At 40.8% G+C, this 21701-nt stretch overlaps 1 protein-coding gene across 7 annotated transcripts in view; it reads right to left on the bottom strand.

Annotated features, from left to right (window-relative positions):
* Nucleotides 1–21701, bottom strand: part of LEKR1 (leucine, glutamate and lysine rich 1) — a 231856-nt gene that overhangs the window by 19593 nt on the left and 190562 nt on the right. For 5 of the 7 annotated variants that reach the window (XR_009261914.1, XR_009261913.1, XR_009261911.1 and 2 more), the window contains 4 exons: nt 14293–14391; nt 2053–2171; nt 1278–1352; nt 420–529 (listed from right to left, as the gene is read on the bottom strand). The gene's annotated coding sequence lies outside the window, so the exon portion shown is untranslated. Of the gene's footprint in view, nt 1–419; nt 530–1277; nt 1353–2052; nt 2172–14292; nt 14392–21701 lie in introns of those variants that run through there. The other 2 variants (XR_009261912.1, XR_009261916.1) reach the window with 2 other exon arrangements.

Here is a 21701-nt window from a genome sequence, read left to right as displayed (position 1 = left end):
GGAAGAACTTAAGTGCCACATAAATTCAGAAGTGGGAATGGTCTGGGCAGGAAGGAGGGTAGGGCTGGGCTCAGGCAAAGGCAGAGAAGGGCCTCCGTGGAGGAAGGCTGGCCCCAGGAGAGCCCAGGCCCCAGAGCTTGAAGGGTGAGTATAGAACACTCTGGCCGTGGGGCCCCCTGAGTGGGACTAAGGGTCTCAGAGCAGAGGTTCTGGGTGATAGTCTATCCCAGATGCCTCTTCAGATATCTAGCCAGTTCTTGGTCCTTCAGCCTTTGCCTCCTCAGAAGGGGCTGAGGGCTTCCCCTGGAGAATCCCCATGGGGGACACAGAGCCTGTCCAGGATGGACATTTTCTTCCCTGGGGAGATATCCTGGTGACTCACAGGTGCCAGGCAGGAAACGCTTCATGTCTAGACTTACTTCTTGCTGTGATATATCCAGGCTGCCTCCTCACAGTTAGCAAAATCCCACTGGTCAGGCTTCATGGGGCCAGCACTTAGTTACCCCAAACACACAAAGCAAATAAAACACTGGAACATGGAGAAAAAAAATTAGAGATAATTTGGCATTTCAGAAAAAAATACTGAAGTGTTCCTCATGAGAAAAATCAGAACCTAAATGTCTTTGCACTTATCCTATGGTGTGGCAGTTTCTAAATTCTCCATATGGCAGGGCCACCATAACCCCTCCTATCCCCAGGGCTCCCTCTGGTCCTGCTGTGACCCTGGTCCCACTGACTGACTAGGCCACTCCTCCCCAAATCAGCAAGGCCGTCCCACAAATGACATCTCCCCACTCTCCTCAAAGGGGCTGAAAGGGTTTTCTCGGGAACTCTTGAGATCTTGCCACTGCCCTGCAGATGTAAAGATCCTATAGTTTTGTTTTTGTTTTTTTAAATATGCTTTTGAACATAGAAGTTGACTCTGGCAACCAGTATAGGACCACTCTCCCCACCTTGTACCCTAATACCCATGTCAAGGGAGCAGCTAATTATCTACCTTCCTGATGATGCAAAGGGAATATTTTAAGAAATCTGATCTGTCACACCCTAAGATGATTTCCCCCAGAAGCAATGGGGATCTGAGATCAAGCAAGGCTCTTGGCCTCTTTCCAGAAAGAGTGGACTCTGCCATTTCCTGACCATCCTCCTTTCTTCATGGGTACCTCTTCCCCTTTATGACACTCTCCCATCCTAGGAACTCCTCCCTGACCCTGACTTTTCATATCCCCCAAGTGCAATCAGACTTGTGTTACTTTGCTTCTGTCCTTAAAACTCACCTGTCCCCTTTGCCATGCTGTCACTGCCTGGCTTGATGATGGAGGTATCTGCGGAAGGAATCTGGTCTCTTCTTCCTGTTCCCAAATACCAGAGGTAACTTCAGGGCCAATGGCCTCATTTTTATCCACTGTTAGCTAGCAGGAATAACAAGACTGGGAGATATTGCCCTAAGGGGTGTCCTCTTGGGGATAGCCAGCCTCCTAACATGACACCATGTCCTGATCCATGTTTGGCATCCCCCTCAAACAAAGCTAGGTGACAATCTCTTTTGGCTTCTCTCTTCTGCATAGGGCTTACTAGGCAGAAGGGGATCTCTAGCCTAGACGAAGGCAGTGTGCAGGGCCTGGTTCTGGCCCTCTATTGAGACTGCTTCCAGTCCGCTTGTTTTCTGGTTGCCTTTAATCAGGCAAAGACTGATTAACAAACAAAAAAGAAGTGGGGAGGGGAATAGGCTAATACTCTGGTAGCCTCTCAAGGTAGAACAGGATTATTTGTTTTAATTATTTATTCATCCTGCCTGCAAGCACCATGCATTATGGCTCATACTTACAACTTCCCGTTTGACCTTTAATCAAAGTCTAATAGTCCCTGGGTCTCTTGTCATTCCCACAGATTCCTACTTCGGTGTGGTGGGATGTGGTGGGGTGGAGTGGAGTAGGAAGGCAGAGGTGGGAAATGTATTTGGGTTCAGGGTTAGGTATTGGTGTTCCCCCCCACCAGGTGACATGGTATCGTAGATAGTTTTTGGTTTGGGCTGGCTGTGCCCTGATTTACCTCTGGTAATTACCTCTCCCACACATGGGAAGCTGTTTAGTCAAGGTGCCTTCCTGTCCCTGGCCCCAGGGCAAGCGCTTGAACCTGGTGAGGCTGGTTGGATTTGCCTTCCCTGGAATCTGAAATTTGAGCCAAGTCATCAAAAGACGGAAACCAATTGGAGCTTATTCATTATTCACAGCAGTGTACCCAGGTGACCCTGCTAAGAGGCCATGTGTCTTAGACCCTCGATTTTATGCTGCTTCCTGCCCACTGAGTTTCCCAGTTCCTGTCCATTATGTTCTGGTTTTTGAGCCTGATTTCCCAGTCATTGAGAAATCAACTGTTTTTCCAGTAAATTCCCTTTGGGTTTAGCTTAGCCAGGGTTGGCTTCTGTCGCTTACCTCCTAAGGAGACCTAACTCACACCCACAATGAACCTAGGTTTCTGAGTGTCCCTGAAGTCACACTTGGTTTCAGAACATCACCCCAAAGCTGTGCTAGAAGCCGATGAAGCCTTTACATTTACCCTGACTCTGCAGTAATCATTTCCCAGAATTTATCTTCTTAGCTGCCAAGCCCATGCTACTTATTAGTTGACTGTGGTTTATAACCCGCCTCTGGTTTCTTTCAGTATTTTTTAATTTAATTCAGACTGGGCCAAATCTCTCTACCCCATACCTAGAGAACAGGCTTGCTTTCCACATGGTCTTCTGCTTGACGCTCCTCCAACTTATGCTAGGGAAATGTAAACCAGGACAGCATTTTTGCAAACCCAATTGGAAAACTATAGTCAAGAGCTTCTAAAACCTTCTTTCTGAAATAGTAATTCAACTAATTTTGAGATTTATCCTATGAAAGTTATCAGAGGATCATAAAGATGAGTAAGCATGTTTATTACGGTATCATTTTGTAGTAGCAAAAACTTGAAGACAATCTGAATGTCCAGCAGCAGAGAAATGGTTAAATAAACAATGGTCTATTCATATGATGTATGCTACGTTCATTCAGGATCAATCACAGTTTTGCAGGATATTTAATACCACGAGGAAAATTCCCATACTATCTTGTGTATCAGGGGGAAACAAACAAACCAGGACACAAAAATGTATGTGCAGGATAATCTCAATTTGTTTTATTCAAATTGGGAAGGATTGCACCAACATATTAGTTGTGGTACCTCTTGATGGGGTGAGTATGTTTGGCTTAGTACGCTGTAAACTCTTTGAGAGTAGGGATTATTTCTTACTTCTTATTATAGCTCTAATTTCTACCGACCTCAGGCACATAGCTTGCCTATCGAAATAATAAATGAGTTTCCTTATATTTTTCCATGGTTTTCTTTTCTTTTCTTAATGTTTATTTATTTTTGAGAAAGAGAGAGAGAGAGACAGAGAGAGACAGAGAACCAGTGGGGGAGGGGCAGAGAGAGAGGGAGACACAGAATCTGAAGCAGGCTCCAGGCTCTGAGCTGTCAGCACAGAGCCCAACACAGGGCTTGAACTCATGAACCATGAGATCATGACCTGTGCTGAATTTGGATGCTTAACCAACTGAGCCACCCAGGTGCCCCTCTTTTCTTTCTTTCTTTCTTTCTTTCTTTCTTTCTTTCTTTCTTTCTTTCTTTCTTTCTTTCTTTCTTTCTTTCTTTTCTTTCTTTCTTTCTTTCTTTCTCTTTCTTTCTTTTTTCTTTTCTTTTCTTCCTTCCTTTTCTTTTCTTTTCTAAAAAATTTACATCCAAGGTAGTTAGCATGTAGTGCAATCTGATTTCAGGAGTAGAATCCAGCGATTCATCCCCTACATAGAACACCCAGTGCTGATCCCAACAAGTGTCTTCCTTAATGCTCCTTGCCCATTTACCCCATCCCCCTACTCAAAACCCCTCCAGCAACCCTCTGTTCTCTATATTTAAGAGTCTCTTATGTTTTGTCCTCTCCCCTGTTTTTATATTATTTTTGCTTCCCTTCCCTTATGTTCATCTGTTTTGTGTCTTAAATTCCACATATGAGTTAAGTCATATGATATTTGTCTTTCTCTAATTTTGCTTAACATAATACCCTCTAGTTCCATCCACATTGTTGCAAATGGCAAGATTTCATTCTTTTTGACTGCAGAGTAATATTCCAGTGTGTGTGTGTGTGTGTGTGTGTGTGTGTGTGTGTGTGTATGCCACATCTTCTTTATCCATTTATCTGTTGATGGACATTTGTGCCCCTCTTTTCTTTTAAATAACGAAAGTGCATTCCATGTGAAATCAGAAAAAAATTTTAGTCAATAAAATTTTGGTACATGAGGTTTGTTGAAATCCTGGTCATGCTTCGAGGTCGTGACAGTTTTAAAATGTGGCAACAATATTTGATTATTCCTTCCACAGAGAGGTGGAGTCTGTGTCCTGTCCTTTTAAATGAAACTGCTTCCACCAATGAGCGCAGCAGAAATGCTCCTATGTGATTTCTGAGGGAAGGCCATAAAAGGCCACGCAGTTTCTGCCTTGTGTGCTAGGAGCACCAGATATGGAAGCCCTGGACCTCAGTGTAAGAGGTCAACCACCCTGAGGCTGCAGCACTGGAGAGGTCATCTGGGGGTACTATGGTTGACATTCTAGCTGAACCTGTCCTTCATTCCAGGTATGCAGCACAGGAAGCCATCCTAGAAGTGGATGCTTCCAGCACTCTGTTGTTTGAGTCACTCCCAGCCAACTGGGGTTCCGACAGTATGGAGAAGAGACTGCCCACATTGTGTTCTATCCAAATTCCTGACCCACAGACTCTCTGAGTGGCATAAATTGGTGGTTTTTCATGCCAGTAGTCTGGGGTGCTTTGTTAGACACCGATAGATACCAAAACAGTTTTCCTCAAACTTCTTCCTCTTTCTGAAACCTTCCCTGCTCCTTTCTGTCCTTCCCACAATTCTGACCCCCAAATTAAACTATTCATTCTTGTCTCCAAAAGCCCTTTCTTATAGCCTGTATCAGAGTACTGACTCATCTTGTCTTTCTCCAGATGATGAGAGTTAAGGGCAGAAGCTCTGTGAGTCACTTTTGCCTTTTCAGAGCACCTAACAGCCTGAATCTAATGGATGGTTCTTTTATGCCTTGTGCTATTAGTATAATGCACAAGAGAGATGGAAATTGACAGAGAGGTCAATTTTGGTATGTATGTCAGACTTCCGTGGAATTCTGGCCTTTCCTTGATCTGGGGCTACAACTCAATACCATAGTGGGATGGCATTATATCTGTAAAGTGTCCCAATGTCTTAGTTTATTTGGGCTGCCATAACAAAATACCACAGACTGGGTGGCTTAAACCACAGGAACTTATTTTTTCACAGCTCTAAAGGCTGCAAGTTCAAGATCAAGGTGTTGGCAGACTTGGTCTCTCTGAGGTCTCTCTCCTTGGCTTGCAGACTGCTGCCTTCTGTGGCCTCACATGGTCTTTCCTCTATGCATACAAACCACTGGTGTCTCTTCCTCTTCTTATAAGGACACCAATTCTATTGCATTTAGGGTCTCATCCTTAGGACCTCATTTAACTTTAGCTCTTAAAAGGTTCTATCTCCAAATACAGTCATAGGAGGAAGTAGGGCTTCAACATATGAACTTGAGAGGTATGCAATTCAGCCATAACACCAAAGGATACAATGGATTCTTAGTTATTATTTGCACTCCCTGTAGTTGTAGGTGTCACTGAAAAGAAATAATGAACTCACGGATCCAAACTCGTTCCATAAACACTTTTCTCATTTTAAGTTCCAGGCTTATACCATGCTTACTCTCATACCCGTTCAAATAATGACCTGTTGAGGTGATAGCTGTCTATGCTAACTTGTCCTTCTCCACATCCAGTGACAAGATTTGATTTCATGGAGGTTTTATTTATTTGCTTGTAATTTTGTTTGATGCCCAAGGGAACCTCCAACAAATCTTCAGTATCACTGTCAGCCGCAAAACAGCGCAGATTGCGAAGGCATCCCCCACACTCTGCTGTGTGTAAGTGGGTGTCCTTCTGTTGCAACCCTGTCAGTTCACTGAAGCTGAATAAAGTGCATCAGTGAAGAGGCTGGGGAAAGAAACTGCTGAGAGTGATCCGAGAATGATTTAAGGAAATGCAGGAACTCCAGGAGCTATAGTGACTAGCAACTACTTTTTGGAATTTTTCTTCTTAAATTAATTCCATGCAATTTCCTTTTTGGTCAGCCCCTGTTTTGTTTGTTTTGTTTTGTTTTGTTTTGTTTTTATTGTTTTATATCATATTCCAAAAGTGAGTGAGAGAGAGAGAAGAGAGTGAGAACACAATCTTCCCTGAGTTGAACTGGATTTGGGACAATTTTATATCCCTCTGTGAACTACAGGTGCTGAATATTCAACATCACACATTTACCCTTTGCAATTCAAATTAAAGTGCACCTATCTGGCCATTTTCACCCTTGTTTTCAGCTGGTCTTTGTCACAGTACCTCATTGTCATTCCTCAGGCCTGGCCCACCTTCCTTTCACCACTTAAGGAATGAGAAGGCGGTTTTTGTTCTGATTCATACTATCACTAAAGCTCCACAAGAATCAATGGGCTCTCATTTTCACACAATGCGGCATGTTTACACAGTTACCACCCTGCCTGTATGGAGGGCTGGAATACTAAAAAGTTCTTTATGTGAACGTTGGTTCTGAAATGCATTTTATCTGTCCGTTGAAGCTGGTAAGAATTTTGTTCAATCTGTAAGAAGGCTTTATCCTTGCTCTACACTATCAAGCTCTCAAGATTTTATCTTTCTTGAATTGCCTACAGGTAGGATGAGATTCAATTTGCTAAGAGTCCTTGTTTTTGACACAAAGACAAATACGCACTCCTGTGCTACTTCACGAAGCAATGATTCATTTAAAACAAAAAAAAAAAACCTCTCAGGATCAGGAATTCTCCAGATAGAGAGAGTGAAGCCAAGTCATGCTTTCCTTATTAATTTCAGTATGCTCTCTCTCTACTGGTTCCTTCAGAAAAGAGGTATAATTACTCTCTTTATGAGTCAGACTCATAGCCCAGCACCTGTTAGAAAATTTAAAAAAATATTTTCCCCACATCACATTACAAAGGGAGGCCCATTGTTTTTGCGCAGTTGCTGGTATTTGCTCCTTTGCCAAAATGACTATTTTGGAGGCTTTAAAAGCCAGAGTGTGATAATGAAAAACAATGACTAGAGACATTTCCAAATGCCAATACATAAAGATAGTAACATGAACTTGATAAACTCTGATTTTCATTCCTTCTAAATTGTTCATAGATTAATAAGGGAGAGTCTGTTTCTCCCAGGCATGGCAAAGTGGCAGATACAGGCAGTTCAGAGCTGTTTCCTAAAAACACACCCCAGGTAGTTACTTATGCATGAGGTATGGAATTCAGTCAGTGCCAACTGTGGAAGGAGACTCCACATATTTGAGTATATTATGGGCATAAAAATTAAAGAATAATTGTAAGTAAGTAAAACGGATATCGTGGCATAAAAATTATCTAGCTCAGGGAGGGGTAGGGTGTGATAAAAAATCTTTACAGTCCATTTCTTGACTAAATGTTGTATAAAGAGATAAAGGTCAAAATATTATTGTTGTGCAGATGATAGATGGAGTGCTTGATCCTGATGCCAAACCAAAGACAGAGGGTTGACTCCCTCCACTTTGTCATGCTTCCCCAGCAACATCAAAGGGTGTCTCCATACAAGACTAATTTGAAATTTACTTTCAACAAGAAATGCATGCTGCACAGTTCCTTATCACCTGGGGTACTGCAGGGAGAGCTCTCCCAAGCCTTGCACCCTGCCCAAAGCACAGGTAACATTTCCAGGCCTCTGCCATGTGCATAGTGGGGAAAAGCAAACAGAGCAGAGGCCGTGTGGTATGTGCCCTTGGCCAATGATGACAGTAAGTAAAATGCAAAGAGCTCGGATACGGATAAAACTTTTTGTCCTGTTTACTTAGGCTTTTTTGATTAATGTCATTTTTTTATATTCCTTTCCTTTTCCTGAAGCCATGAATCAACACTGAATGAATTAGTGAATTATTGGTTGAACAGGCAATATGTTCTTCATCTCTTGAAGAAATTTCTTATTTCATCTATTTCTTTACAAAATAATTATGAGGTCAAGAGTTTATTAATGACAAGGTCGATGGAGAACCTGGGATTCATTCAACTGGAGAATTATTTAGGAACAATCTGAAACCAGGCCAAGAAACATTTTATGGTCAAATACTGAATTGTGATCTGTAGAAAAACAGGGTTTTTATCTCCCTAAATTTTTTTTTTTTTACAGTATTTAGTAAAAGAAAATTAACCATCTGGTAAAGATGTTTCTTAATTCACTACCTGAGCATAACGACTGGAACAAAGAGCTTCATAAATGTTTGTTCAAGGAATAAATAAATGAACAGACACTGATACAAAATTAAAAATTATCGACAACCATTTTGTTTAAAAATCAGCATTATTCTTCAGGATTAATTTTAGATAGCAATGTTTGTTATAATTTACTATGGACTAAAATTAACCAAAGAATCAAAATAAATAAGACATATATCCTGGGTTTCTTCCAAACAGAAAAATATTTTTTTCATTAAACACTCTATAAATTTGCTTCTCCCAGAAACAGATGACTAAAGGAATTCTCTAGCTTTGAATTCTTATATTAGAAAAAAATATATTTAAAATAATTACGCTAAACTTGTACCTTCACAAGCAGCAATGGGAAGAAAATTTCAAAACAAAATAAATAAAAGAAAGGTAATAATAAAGTTAAAACTCAGGTCTCCTGGGAACTAGACACAAGACAGAACTAGAAGTATGTGTAGTTTATTGGGGCAAACTCCTTAAAAGAGAGAAAGAGCAGGGAAAACCTTCAGACTACAGCGCAGGTGAGGCATCTGTGAGCAAGAGAAGACAGTAAGGAGCTTTGGTGGTACAGAGCTGAGTAAGTCTCAAGCAGTCAACTGGGAGTCCCCACTGAGCAGTCCTGCACTGGCCAGAAATTATAACAATTCTCAGTTATTGCCCAGGGTCTTCCTGGAAGCATATGGCTTCAGCTTGGAAACCAAGGCAGATCTTGAAGGCTCCAATAGCTGAAGGCTGTTAGTGAACTCTTACCCATTGGAGCAGGTACTTAATTGGAGATGTGAATAACATTCTAATGTGGCTGCCACAGTTTGCTCCTTGTGCCACATGGGTTTACTTGCTTTATACATTTGGGGCACAGATCTGCCAGGGTTCCTGTATTTGCCATCTACTGCTGTGTAACAAGTTATCCCCAAACTTAGCAACTTAAAGAACACAATTATCTCATTCAGTTTCAAAGAGCCAGGAATCTGGGAGTAGCTTAGCTGCATGGTTCTGGTTCAAGGTCTCCCATGAAGTTGTAGTCAAGATGTTGGCCAGAGCTGGAGTCATCACAAAACTTGACTGGGGCTAAAGAATCTGGTTCCGAACTCATGTGATTGCTGGCTGGCCTCAGTTTCTTGCTGGCTATTGGCCTGAGGTCTCCATTCTTCTTCATGTGGGCCTCTCTGAAAGCTGCCTGTGTGTCTCATGACCAATTGTAGGTAGCAAGTTGGCAAGTGATGCGAGAGAGAGACTAAAACAGAAGGTGTAGTCTTTTATAACCTAATTTTGGAAGTTACATACCATCCCTTCCATCATATTCTATTGGCTGCACAGACCAACCTTGATCCAATGTGGGAGGGACCACACAAGGGTATGAATATCAAGAGGCAGGGATCGTTGGGGGCTGTCTTGGGAGCAGGCTACTGCAGTTCCCGTGAACTTCTCTTCCTGAGGACAAACTCAGAAAAGGGAAGTAAGTGGGACAAACTAAAGCCCCTGCCACAGCAGTTAGTTTTAGGGTCACAACTTGTACTCATCATCACTCTCCTCCACTGTCCATTCCAAATTTCCCCAGTCACCTGCTATCACCTCTGCTAGTCTTTGTGGTTGCCAGCATGGTGACACCTTTTCTCACCTCCTGCTACCTGGGTGCAGGGAGCACAAAGGATCCCAAAGAGCCTGGTGACAGCTGTAGCTTGTAATTCGGTGGGACTCTCCATGTGTCTTGGGGTGAGAGTGCACCCCCTCTGGAGACTGGGACTGCTGACTCTGCAGGGCCCACAGTTGTAGAAACGAGATGGAAAACTTATGTCAGTGGGCCACTGGAATGACGGTAAGTGGGGCCACTTCTGTGTCCACCTTTTGGTTCCCAGACATCTGTTTGCTTCCAACACAGTGCTTTCCATAGGTCATCAATTCAGCATATACACTGCACTCTGGAGGATTTGGTTGAACTAGATATGCTAAAAGGTTTACCCGATAAAAATAACCAAAATGTCAGATAAAATAACCAAGAAAACACTTTTAAAAGAGATCACTGAGGGGCACCTTGGTGGCTTTGTCGGTTAAGTGTCTGACTTCGACTCAGGTCATGATCTCATGGATCGTTAGTTCAAGCCCTGCATGGGGTTCTCTGCTGTCAGTGCAGAGCCTGCGTTGGATCTTCTGTCCCTGTCTCTCTCTGTCCCTCCCTCGTTCTCTCTCTCTCTCAAAAATAAATAAACATAAAAAAAAAGACATCACTGAGATGGCACAAAAGTAAAGCATCAGCAGAGATCAAAAACAAGATAAAAGTAACAACTTTGGGAGAGGAGAACCAAAGCCAGCTCTCTTTGTGTTAGGCCCACACAAAATTGGAAATCTTTTTTTTTTTTTTTTGCTACGATATGATTTAACAATTCTATACATACTCAGTGCCCTTAATCCTCTTTATTTCACCACCACCACCCCTGCCACAACATTTGAAATCTTATAGAAGACCCCTACATGAAGCAGGAATCTCAAAGGGCTTTACCTTCAATTAAGGGTGAGTAAAAAACGAACTGCTACACAGAAGGGGACAAACCACATCTGATTCTATTTTTATGCTGGGGGAGAGTGGTAGGAAATCTCACTTGGGAATTTAGAACTACAGCTTGGCCCTCACGTGGCTTTTTGCATGAATTTATGTTATACCACCTGTATCTGAAAAACTGAAAGAGAAGAATTTTAATTAAAGCATTTTCAGAATGTTTGTATAATCAACTGGGAGGAGCAAATGTAAATATTTTCTGGAAGAATGCAATCTCAACTGAGGCCTCGAAGAATTCCTATGGATAGAGTTCCAAAGAACATAAGCTCACATAAAACTACGCATAGGTATACTCTGCCTTCTCTCCTCCCCTGCAGGAGAATAAAGCACCGTGAATGAGAACGAGCAGACACAGGCAGCAAAATCAGATCTGTAAAGATGATAAGACACAGAATATAAAATAACCATGTTTGGTATGGTGAAGAAATAAATATTTTGTGAGAAAGGAATAAGAGATGGCTTTTTATTTTTTTTTAAAGGTTACTTATTTTGAGAGAGAGACACACACAAAGAGTGTGTGTGTGTGTGTGTGTGTGTGTGTGTATGTGTGTCTGTATGCAAGTTGGGGAGGGGCAGAGAGAGAGGGTGAGAGAGAATCCTAAGTGGGCTCTGTGCTGTCAGTACAGAGCCTGACTTGGGGCTCAAACTGATGAACCATGAGATCATGACCTGAGCTGAAATCAAGTCTGATGCTTAACTGACTGAGGAGACGGCTTTTAAAAAACATAATCAAACAGACTGATGAAGAATTGAATAAAATTTTCCAAAATGAAAACTGCTTTATGCAGAAAGATTATGAGACCAAATGGAGGAAGGTCTGCAAGAAGAAACAGTGAGCGAAGAAAGTGATAAATATGTTGGGTATATTGAAATAAACACTGACTACATAATAATAATTAATAATAATAATGTCTAATTTGTGAGGTTAAACCAACAAGATAGAATTCAAATACTGGTCAAAGTATAATATAGATTGGAATGGGGTGGAAAACTATAGTTTAAATAATCTAAGGTTCTTGCATTGTTTGGGCAGAGCATCCAGAAATGAAGTAAGTGTGTTAAAATGTCTAGGGTAACTCCTAAAAATAGATATAGAGATAATTAATTCCAAAAGAGAGGTAGGGGGTGGGGTGGTAATAGCAAAAGATGAAAAGAAAAAAGAAAACCTATTCAGAAGATGGCAAGAAAGGAAAAAAGAGAGAGAAATGGATGGCACATGATAAGATGATAGAAATAAATCAAAGGAAGAAGAGCAAAGACAGTCTCAAGATCCTTTGCCCCAAATCAAAACAGTGGAAGTTTATACACACTCCACAATGATGGGTGTTAATTTCATACTGTGATTAACAATGAAAAATGAGCATAAATGACCTTTGAGAATAAAAGGCTTTATTCTACAAAAGAAACTTTAACTTCTGAAGACCTGTGCCACAAAAATGGACTTTCATAGACAATTTTTATGAGCAGTCTTCTCATTACTAATTTTAGAACATGTTTTTATTCTTATAAATTTTGGCCTTTGACTTTATCTGGAGAGTTTTTCTTGTGAACAGCTATATAATTTGTTATATCTTTCTCCTTTTGTACCAGTTTTAACACTCTTTTTCTCCTTTGTCTGTATTTAGAAGGACCTGCTTTTTTTAAGGCTATAGCTAGGACATCATATTCTAGAAATAAATCAGAAAGCACAGGACCTAAAGACCTAATATAGACAATGACACATTTTAAAAAAGGAACGTGAGACCTATAATATTCTGTTTCCACAGGATGCTAAATAGCTTCCTAAAGGGTCCTTATAAGATTCTGCAATAGATCTCTTTCATAGATCTGTTTTGTCTTCTTTTTTTCCTATATGGTTTTCCCTTGTTTTATAATTTTTTCCCATAGTTTCTAAGCACCTTCTCTCTTTTCTTTTCTCTCTCTCTCTCTTCTCTCTCTCTCTCTTGCTTCTTGAATGTTCACCCTCAAATGAGGCTAGACTGTTATGTCAACAGAGTATAGAGACGTCACTCAAGTTTGCTCTGAAGTGAGGGTCCCATCCCTTTTCAGAGACACAAATGGAGGCAAGACAATGTGCTTGGTCCCCAGTCCAATTCCCAGTTTACATTGTCTATTTGCCGATCCAGACTTTGCCACTTATAAGCTGTGTGACTTTGGGTGAGCTGCTTAACCTCTCTGTGCCTTAGTTTTCTCCCCTGTGAAAGGAAGTTGATAAATATACCAACTTCACAGAGTTCTTAGGAGAATTAAATGAAATACTTCCAAAGCTCTTGGCACTATGGACTGCCCGTCATAAACAACAAATATAACTAGCATTATCATTGTTACTCCTGCCATACTGTTGCTGTTACCGCTACCACTACCTGCTCTGTAGGCAACCACGCTCTTCTGACAGGGCACACTCTTCCACCTGTGCTGAGTGTCCCGTGTGCTGACCCACGGCTGTACGGGAGAGAATTCCCCTTTCTGAGATCTAATGCACCGCTGCCCATCTCTCCCTCCCTACCGCCACTCACACAAGCTGCTTCTTTAGCCTTTTTTCCCCCCAGGAGTTTGCATCTCAGAATGTTCCCTACAAAGTGGCCCAGGTGCTTTGAAGGGCAGCACCCATGTGGCCCAGCAGTGGGGGGGCGTGGGGGGGAGGTGGTGGTGGCAGGTTCTTGTGATTCTGTTGCCTGTGTGCTTTTCTTTTCCATCACGGTTTTTACCGAGATACTGGAAGGGACTGCATCAATGCCTGCTGGCCAGGTATCACACCATCTTACACCAGATATCTAGTTCCTGCTTTTAAACGGAACACAAAGTGAAGGCACAGCCTGATGTGTCCATGCCTTTTTTATTCGTGCTTTTTCAGTAATGCAAGAAAATCTCTCTGACCTGCAGTGAGACCTTGATTTTAACCTGAGATGGATAAGGGAGTGTAATAGATCCCTTTTTACACACATTTAGGTAAGTTAGAAGATCCGAGGTTAAATTTTCTCGGGAGTGCTAAGACTAAATGTAAAGATGGCCTAGGAAAACTGCTAAGACAGTATCCTGATCATGTTCCCAGGAAAATGCGGAACCTTTATGAGAAGATCTGTGTACTGAAACCTGTGGCATTACATTTGGAATAAGGTTTGTATAAGTCACCTGTAGTGACTGAGTTTCAATAATGTATGAGTCCACAGTTTCTTCATTAAAAATTTGGCTGCTTTTACAGTAAGAAAGGCCAGAAGAGGCATACATAATAACAACAAATAAATGAACAGCTCATAAAGTTCTTGTGGTTGAAATACAATCAGGATCATACACTCAATCAGGTCACATGCCCTCAGGCCCAGTTGGACACCTACCTTTCCCTGTGTCCTTCGAGAGCTGTCCTAATTCTGGAGGGGTGGGGATGGTTGCAGAAACTCTGGGTATCTGGGGGCCATTGAGAGTTAAGAATGTACCTATGAAGTAAGCATTAGAAACATTTAGGACAGGGGCGCCTGGGTGGCGCAGTCGGTTAAGCGTCCGACTTCAGCCAGGTCACGATCTCGCGGTTCGTGAGTTCGAGCCCCGCGTCAGGCTCTGGGCTGATGGCTCAGAGCCTGGAGCCTGTTTCCGATTCTGTGTCTCCCTCTCTCTCTGCCCCTCCCCTGTTCATGCTGTGTCTCTCTCTGTCCCAAAAATAAATTAAAAACGTTGAAAAAAAAATTAAAAAAAAAAAAAAAGAAACATTTAGGACATTGTAACTAAAATAAGAACAGCGATACTCTACACACATATGCTACTGAGATGCATCAAGCCCAATTTAAAGCACGAAATTACAGACAATTTGACAAACATTTCTAAGGCCTTTAATACCCAAGCAAAACAAACTCTGATATTGGTTGTATAATTATATCTGACTCATGGATAATAACATCAAAACATGGAAAAACATCTCTTTCCATCCAACAGGGACATCTCTCCCTACCAGCATACTATGTCCAGGGCACAAATGGTAAAAATAAGCTCTTTCTCCACTTCCACATGAGTCATGCAGATACCAAGAATTTGATGACATTAAATAATTAGTGGAGCAGAATTCCAACCATGTTATTTACAGAAAATTTAAGCCCCAAACTTGATCCTAATGGCTCATATTCCTCTTTACTACTACTTCTATTATTGCCAGGGACTGGAAAATTAAAGAACTTTCTTCCTGGAGATTGCAGTGTGCCTTAGACTGCATAAGGTGAATAGGGTTGGTCAGTTGTGGGGTTCCTTTGGTTAAGAGTGTTATAAAGAGTTCCGTTTGGACACGGTCACAGAGAACCACAGGGACAGCACCCATACTGCACTCAGAAATTTCTCTCTGCTGTGATCTGGGCCCAAGGCCAAAAGAAGTATGAACTGGCTCTCAGGGTCCTCTCCCTGACACTCTGTACCCTGGGTGGAGGCAGACAGAGGGAATGGGGCACAACCTCTGTCTTGGATCAGGAGTCTGGGAGCCCAACCCTCTGATCTGAGGTATTCTACTCAATTTTGCCCAGAAGGTGTAATGTTCTGATGCAGACAGGATTCTGGTTGATTTGATTTGCTAACTTAGAACAGTGGCCTTTGACATGGAGAACTTACACCCCAGGGGTATTTCAAAGGTTTGATAGTCTTAAATTCATAGATACTGTGAACCTAAGATTCTCCTATTTCCTTGACTTATAAATATTGCTATTCAAGCGTCATGCTAGAAATGTAATATTTTAGCACACATTGGGATTTTCTGGTAGATTGCAGAGACGGGAGTTAGGCAATTTTGGACTAATGATTCTCTTCTTCTGTGCCCTGGATTTGTCAAATATCCATGTGAGGGATGGTTTCATGAAAGCAAGGCAAAAATAATGTTAACTAATGTTGAGTAAGAAAGGTTGATTATTGAAAATGCCCCCTCCTGCAATGCATTTAAATATAAGCAGCTCTTTTCAGCTCTTCTCAATATTTATCCCTCAGACACATTATTTGCTAGAAAAAACTCCAGACCTTATATAGCAAAGCAGTATAGGTGAGTGTCCCTAATATTTTCAAATGTAATTAGAATGTTTTCTTAGACTATTAACCTTTTCAAGATATACTAAAGTTCTACGATCTTTCCACTTGGCACTTATTCTTCAACCAAGTAGTTAAAACAATTTTTATTAAATACTGCTTGAAATGTGGATTGCAATACAGTATAATCCTCATCTTCTTTCGTCATAAAATGTTTAGTGTTTTCTACCTCCTGTTAATAAAAAGCAAACGATATCCTATGTACAAATTCTTTTAACGTCACCCATTTTATTTTTCATTAAATGTAAAAGGAAACATTATGGATTCACCTCATCAAGAAATGCATTGTCAATAAAATTGAACTTTCATGCTTAATAATTATTTAACAAAATTTGTAATATATTTATGTTGTTTACTTTTTGTATTTTTTTAAAGTTTATTTATTTATTTTGACAGAGAGAGCGAGCGGGGGAAGGGCAGAGAGACAGGGAGAGAGAATCCCAAGTAGGCTCCTCACTGTCAGTGCAGAGCCCAATGCAGGGCTCAAACTCACGAAACTGTGAGATCATGACCTGAGCCCAAACCAAGAGTCAGACACTTAACCGACTAAGCCACCCAGGCACCCCTATGTTAACATATTAATAATAGATCCTGGAAGGATCTTGGGGAGGTAGCGGAGTAAGAGGATACTGAGCTCACCTGTCCCACATTTCCAACTAGATATCATCCATATCCAAGTCAATAAACGGGGCAGCGATCAGAACAAAGACAGGCAGAACAAACTCCAAGACTACTGATAGAGAAGAAGCTGCATCTGAAAGGTTAGGAAGGTCAGAAAGGTGGAGGGAGGCTGCCTGCAGGAGGAAGGCAGCTGCACATGCAGAGAGGGCAGAGAAATGGGCCCTTGCACCAGGGAGCTCACATGGGGAAGATTAATCCCCATAACGTTTGACTTTCAAAACCAGAGGGGCTGAATTCCACGAGTTTGTAAAACCAGTGGGACTGGAGCCAGGAGCTTTAAAACTCAGCTGCCTCAGCACCAGGTGAGCTGGGAGGGCCATAGCTGGGTTGCCGCCCTTAAAGAGACCGCAGCCTGTGTGGAGCGGCAACATAAAAATGGCAGCTTACACAATGCCAGGGGCAAATGGGACACAGATCTGTTCACAATGATTTCCGAGTATGTTGGGGGACTTCTCAGAAAACGAGGGAGCTAGCAGGTGCCATTCTTCTCCCCTGCCCCCAAGTATAAACACAGAAGTGCCTGTGGGAGGTGGCACTGCACAGAGACTTGCTACCTAACCTGCTACCAGTGCTCCATGTCTACAAGTTCTCCTGAGGACTTGCCCCTTCTAAGCCTGCTACCCTCAGTCCTGGGCTCAGGGCAAATTTTGGTAAAGTCACGAGTGCACCCCATGCAGCCGCCAGGTGCACAGCTGCCTATGCGTGGTGCACACGTGTACTGCCCCAGGCCCAGCCACGTGCCCCCAGCCACCCTGGCGCGCAGCGCCCAGCCACGGCAATGCTTCAGGGGGATCCGGCATAGGACCAGTGGCCCAGTACAAATTCTGTTAACACCGTTGCCCCACTCTCAGGTTCACTAGTGGGCATATACACTCAGAGCTGGCCTGTCTGGGTCCCACTAACACCACAGGGAGCAAGCACAGCCCACAACAGGCAGATGACTGCACTGAAAGGAAAAGTAACTCAGACACAATAGCAGGGCATAAGCAACACACACAGGATGCTCTCCTGAAGTGCCAGGTTCTGGTGAACAGGGGACATTGCACTGTGGGTTCTCCAGTGCCTCTTCATCATAAAGTTACTACTTTCAAGAGCAGAAGGCACAGCTGACTTTCTTAACACAGAGAAACAGACACAGAGAGGCAGACAAAATTAGGAGATAGAGAAATTTACCCCAATTGAAAGAACAGGACAAGACCACAGCCAGACACCTAAGTGAAACAGATAGTTTCACTAAGTAACATACCTGATAGAGAATTTAAAGACTGATCCCAAGGATACTCACTGGACTTGAGAAAAGAGTGGAAGAAATGAATAAGACCCTTAACACAGAGATAAGGAATAACATAGCAGAAATAAAGGGCTCAATAAACAAAATTAAAAACACATTTGATGGAATGAACAGCAGGATGGAAGAACCAGAGAAATGAATTACTTGAATTAGAAGAAAGAGCATGGAAAGTAATCAAGTTGAACAAGGGAGAGACAAAAGAATTATGCAAAATGAGAACTCAGGCTCATTCAAACTCAGACTCATTTAAACTCAGACTCTATCAAACATAATAAGATTTGTATTATAGGAGTCCCAGAAGGAAAGAGAGAAAAGGGGGAAGAAAATTTATTGAAGAAATAGTAGCTGAAAACTTCCTTAATCTGGGGAAGAAAATATACATCCAGATCTAGGAGACACAGGGAACCCTCACCAAATCAACAAAAGGAAACCCACACCATCACATATTGTAGTTGAATTTGCAAAACATTGGATAAAGAAAAAAAAACATTTAAAGCAGGAAGACAAAGGGATGCCTGGGTGGCTCAGTAGGCTGAATGTCCAACTTCGGCTCAGGTCATGATCTGACCGTCTGTGTGTTCAAGCCCCATCTCGGGCTCTTTGCTGACAGCTCAGAGCCTTGAGCCTGCTTCAGATTCTGTGTCTCCCTCTCTCTCTGCCCCTCTCCCACTCATGCTCTGTCTCTTTCTCAAAAAATAAACATTAACAATTTAAAAAGAAAATGGATTAAAGACCTAAATATGAGACCTGAAACCATACAAATCTTGGAAGGCAGCACAGGAAGTAATTTCCTTGACACTGGCCATAGCAACTTCTTTCTAGATATGTCTCCTAAGGCACGGGAAACAAAAGAGAAAATAAATTATTGGGACTATATGAAAATAAAAAGCTTCTGCACAGTGAAGGAAACAATCAACATAAAAGGCATCCTAGGGAACGGGAGAAGATATTTGCAAATGACATACCTCATAAAAGTTTAGTATCCTACAACTCAACACCCATAAATAATCCAATAAAAAATGGGCAGAAGATATGAGCAGACATTTCTCCAAAGAAGACATACAGATGGCCAACAGACACATGAAAAGATCTTCATCATCACTTAACCATCAGGGAAATGCAAATGAAAACTACCATGAGCTATCACCTCATGCCTGTCAGAATGGCTAAAATCAATAACACAAGAAACAACAGGTGTTGGCGAGGATGTGGGGAAAAAACACTTGCATGCTGTTTCTAGGAATGTAAACTGGTGCAGCCACTCTGGAAAATGGTATGGGGTTTCCTCAAAAAGTTAAAAGTAAAACTACCTTATTATCCAGTAATAACACTATTGGGTATTTGTCCAAATAATACAAGAACACTAATTCAAAGGGATACAAGCACCCCTATGTTTATAGTGGCATTATTTGCAATAGCCAAGATATGGAAGCATCCCAAGTGTCCATCGATTGGTGAATGGATAAAGACATGAGATACATATATACATAATATATAATATATATGTACATACATGTGTATATATAGTGTATATATATAATATATACATAATATATACGTACATATATACGGAATATATATGTACATATATATACATAACGCACATATATATTACATATACATACATTAGATATATATTATATATATAATATATATATAATGGAATATTACTCAGCCACAAAAAAGAATGCAACCTTGTCATTTACAAAACATTGATGGAGCTAAAGAGTATAATGCTAAGCAAAATAAGTAAATCAGAGAAAGACAAATACCATATGATTTCACTCATATGTGTAATTTAAGAAATAAAACAAGCAAAGGGAAAAATGAGAGAAATCAAGAAGCAGAGTGCAATTATAGAGAAAAATATGATGGTTATCAGAGGGGAGGGGGGTGTGGAGATAGGTTAAATAGGTGTTGGGGATTAAAGAGGGCACTTACTGTGATGACCACATGGTGATGTATGGAAGTGTTGTATTACTATTTTGTGTACCTGAAACTAATAAAATACTCTATGTTAACTAACTGGAATTAAAATAAAAATTTAAAATAAAAAAGTAAATAAAAAGGTAATAAGAGAAATATTAAAAATAAATACTAGTATATTAATAATTAGTAACATTAATCCATAAGAATGTTATAAAGTTATGTATATGTTTTGATAGTAATTTAATAACATGGGAGATCAATAAAAATACCTTTTGTAATCATAAAGGTATCTTAAAGTAACAGTTTTATTTTTAAATGCTGATTATCTTTACAACATCCTTTGCCACTATTTAAACTTATAATGAAATATTTTAGATGTCAACTTACAAATGTACAATAAATAGTTTTCTTTATTTTTTAATTTTTTTTTAAGTTTGTTTGGAGAGAAACAGAGACAGTACAAGTTGGGGGGGAGGGGCAGAGAGAGAGAGAGATAGAGAAAATCCCAAGCAGGTTCCATGCTGCCAGCACAGAGCCCAACATGGGGCTTGAACCAATGAAACTGAGATCATGACCTAAGCCAGAACCAAGAATGGGGCGCTTAACCAACTGAGCCACCCAGGCACCCCTATAGTATTTTAAAATCACATTTTCAGGGTACACAGCTGAAAACACTGACTTAAAATCCTGGAGGGAATGAATCTGTGGATTAGGTCTTTACTTCATCACTTCTATGAAATAAGGTAGTGGATTCTTTTCTCCCTAACTTCATCTTTTCTCATTCACCTCAGTTCTTTACTGAGTACTGTATACCTCTTGGTAAAATAAAAATGATTCTGGTTTTGAGATGCTATGAGATTCCAGCTAAAACCTCAACCATTTGAAAAGTGTAGTAATAGAGAATGGAAATTTGGCCATCCCAGGTTTTAGGAAATTCTGCTTTAAATCAGTGAAAAGTAGTTAATTCAATCTTGGCAGTAACCTTAATTCCCTAGAAATTTAAGGTTCCAGATAGAAAATTACAACTGTAGAACTCATTCAGTCTAAGAAGACAGAAGACAGAAGGCATCTCTTTAGATTAATGTGTTAGACTGTATCAAGCTCACTTGGGAGAAAGTTGGATATATCTGACAATGGTGCACAATGTAAAACCAGATGTTCATACTTTCCAGAAAAAGTATATTTCCCGTGTTAAGTCTTAAAAAACGTCTATTTTAAAATGCTTCAATATTTTAAATTATATGTCTAATTCTTGGGCTTGAATTATTATTATTTATGAGATTAATGACAATAACAACCATAGAAGCTGAATATCAGCAGTAAGAATGTTAATAAAAGGATTAAAAACTTTTTAATGGCAAATGAAGTCCATCCTTTCATTATTTTCTAAATTCAAAGGTTAAAGAATGTAGCCATCCTGTTATATAATGACATAAGCTGATTTAATATTCACAGGCAAGTGAGCATGATGCCTTATTGTGTCAAGTACAGATTTTGAATTTCATAATTCTTTTTAATTTTTTTTTAATTTGAGAGAGAGAGAGTGAGTATGAGTTGGGGGAGGAGGGAGAGAGAGAGAATCTTAAGCAGGCTCCAAGCTCAGCACAGAGCCTGATGTGGGGTTTGATCCCACAACCCTGGGATCATGACCTGAGTCAAAATCAATAGGCAGATGCTTAACTGACTAAGCCACCCAGGCACCCCCAGATTTTGAAATTTTAAATATGAATCAAATTCTTATTCAATGCTGGTCTACCTTTAAAAAAAATTGATCTAGGTGTATATTGCAAG

This window comes from Neofelis nebulosa, chromosome 5 (genome assembly GCF_028018385.1).
Source record: "Neofelis nebulosa isolate mNeoNeb1 chromosome 5, mNeoNeb1.pri, whole genome shotgun sequence".
Taxonomy (NCBI): domain Eukaryota; kingdom Metazoa; phylum Chordata; class Mammalia; order Carnivora; family Felidae; genus Neofelis; species Neofelis nebulosa.
The sequence above is the reverse complement of the archived record's forward strand: the minus strand, read 5'-3'. Positions and strand labels throughout refer to the sequence as shown.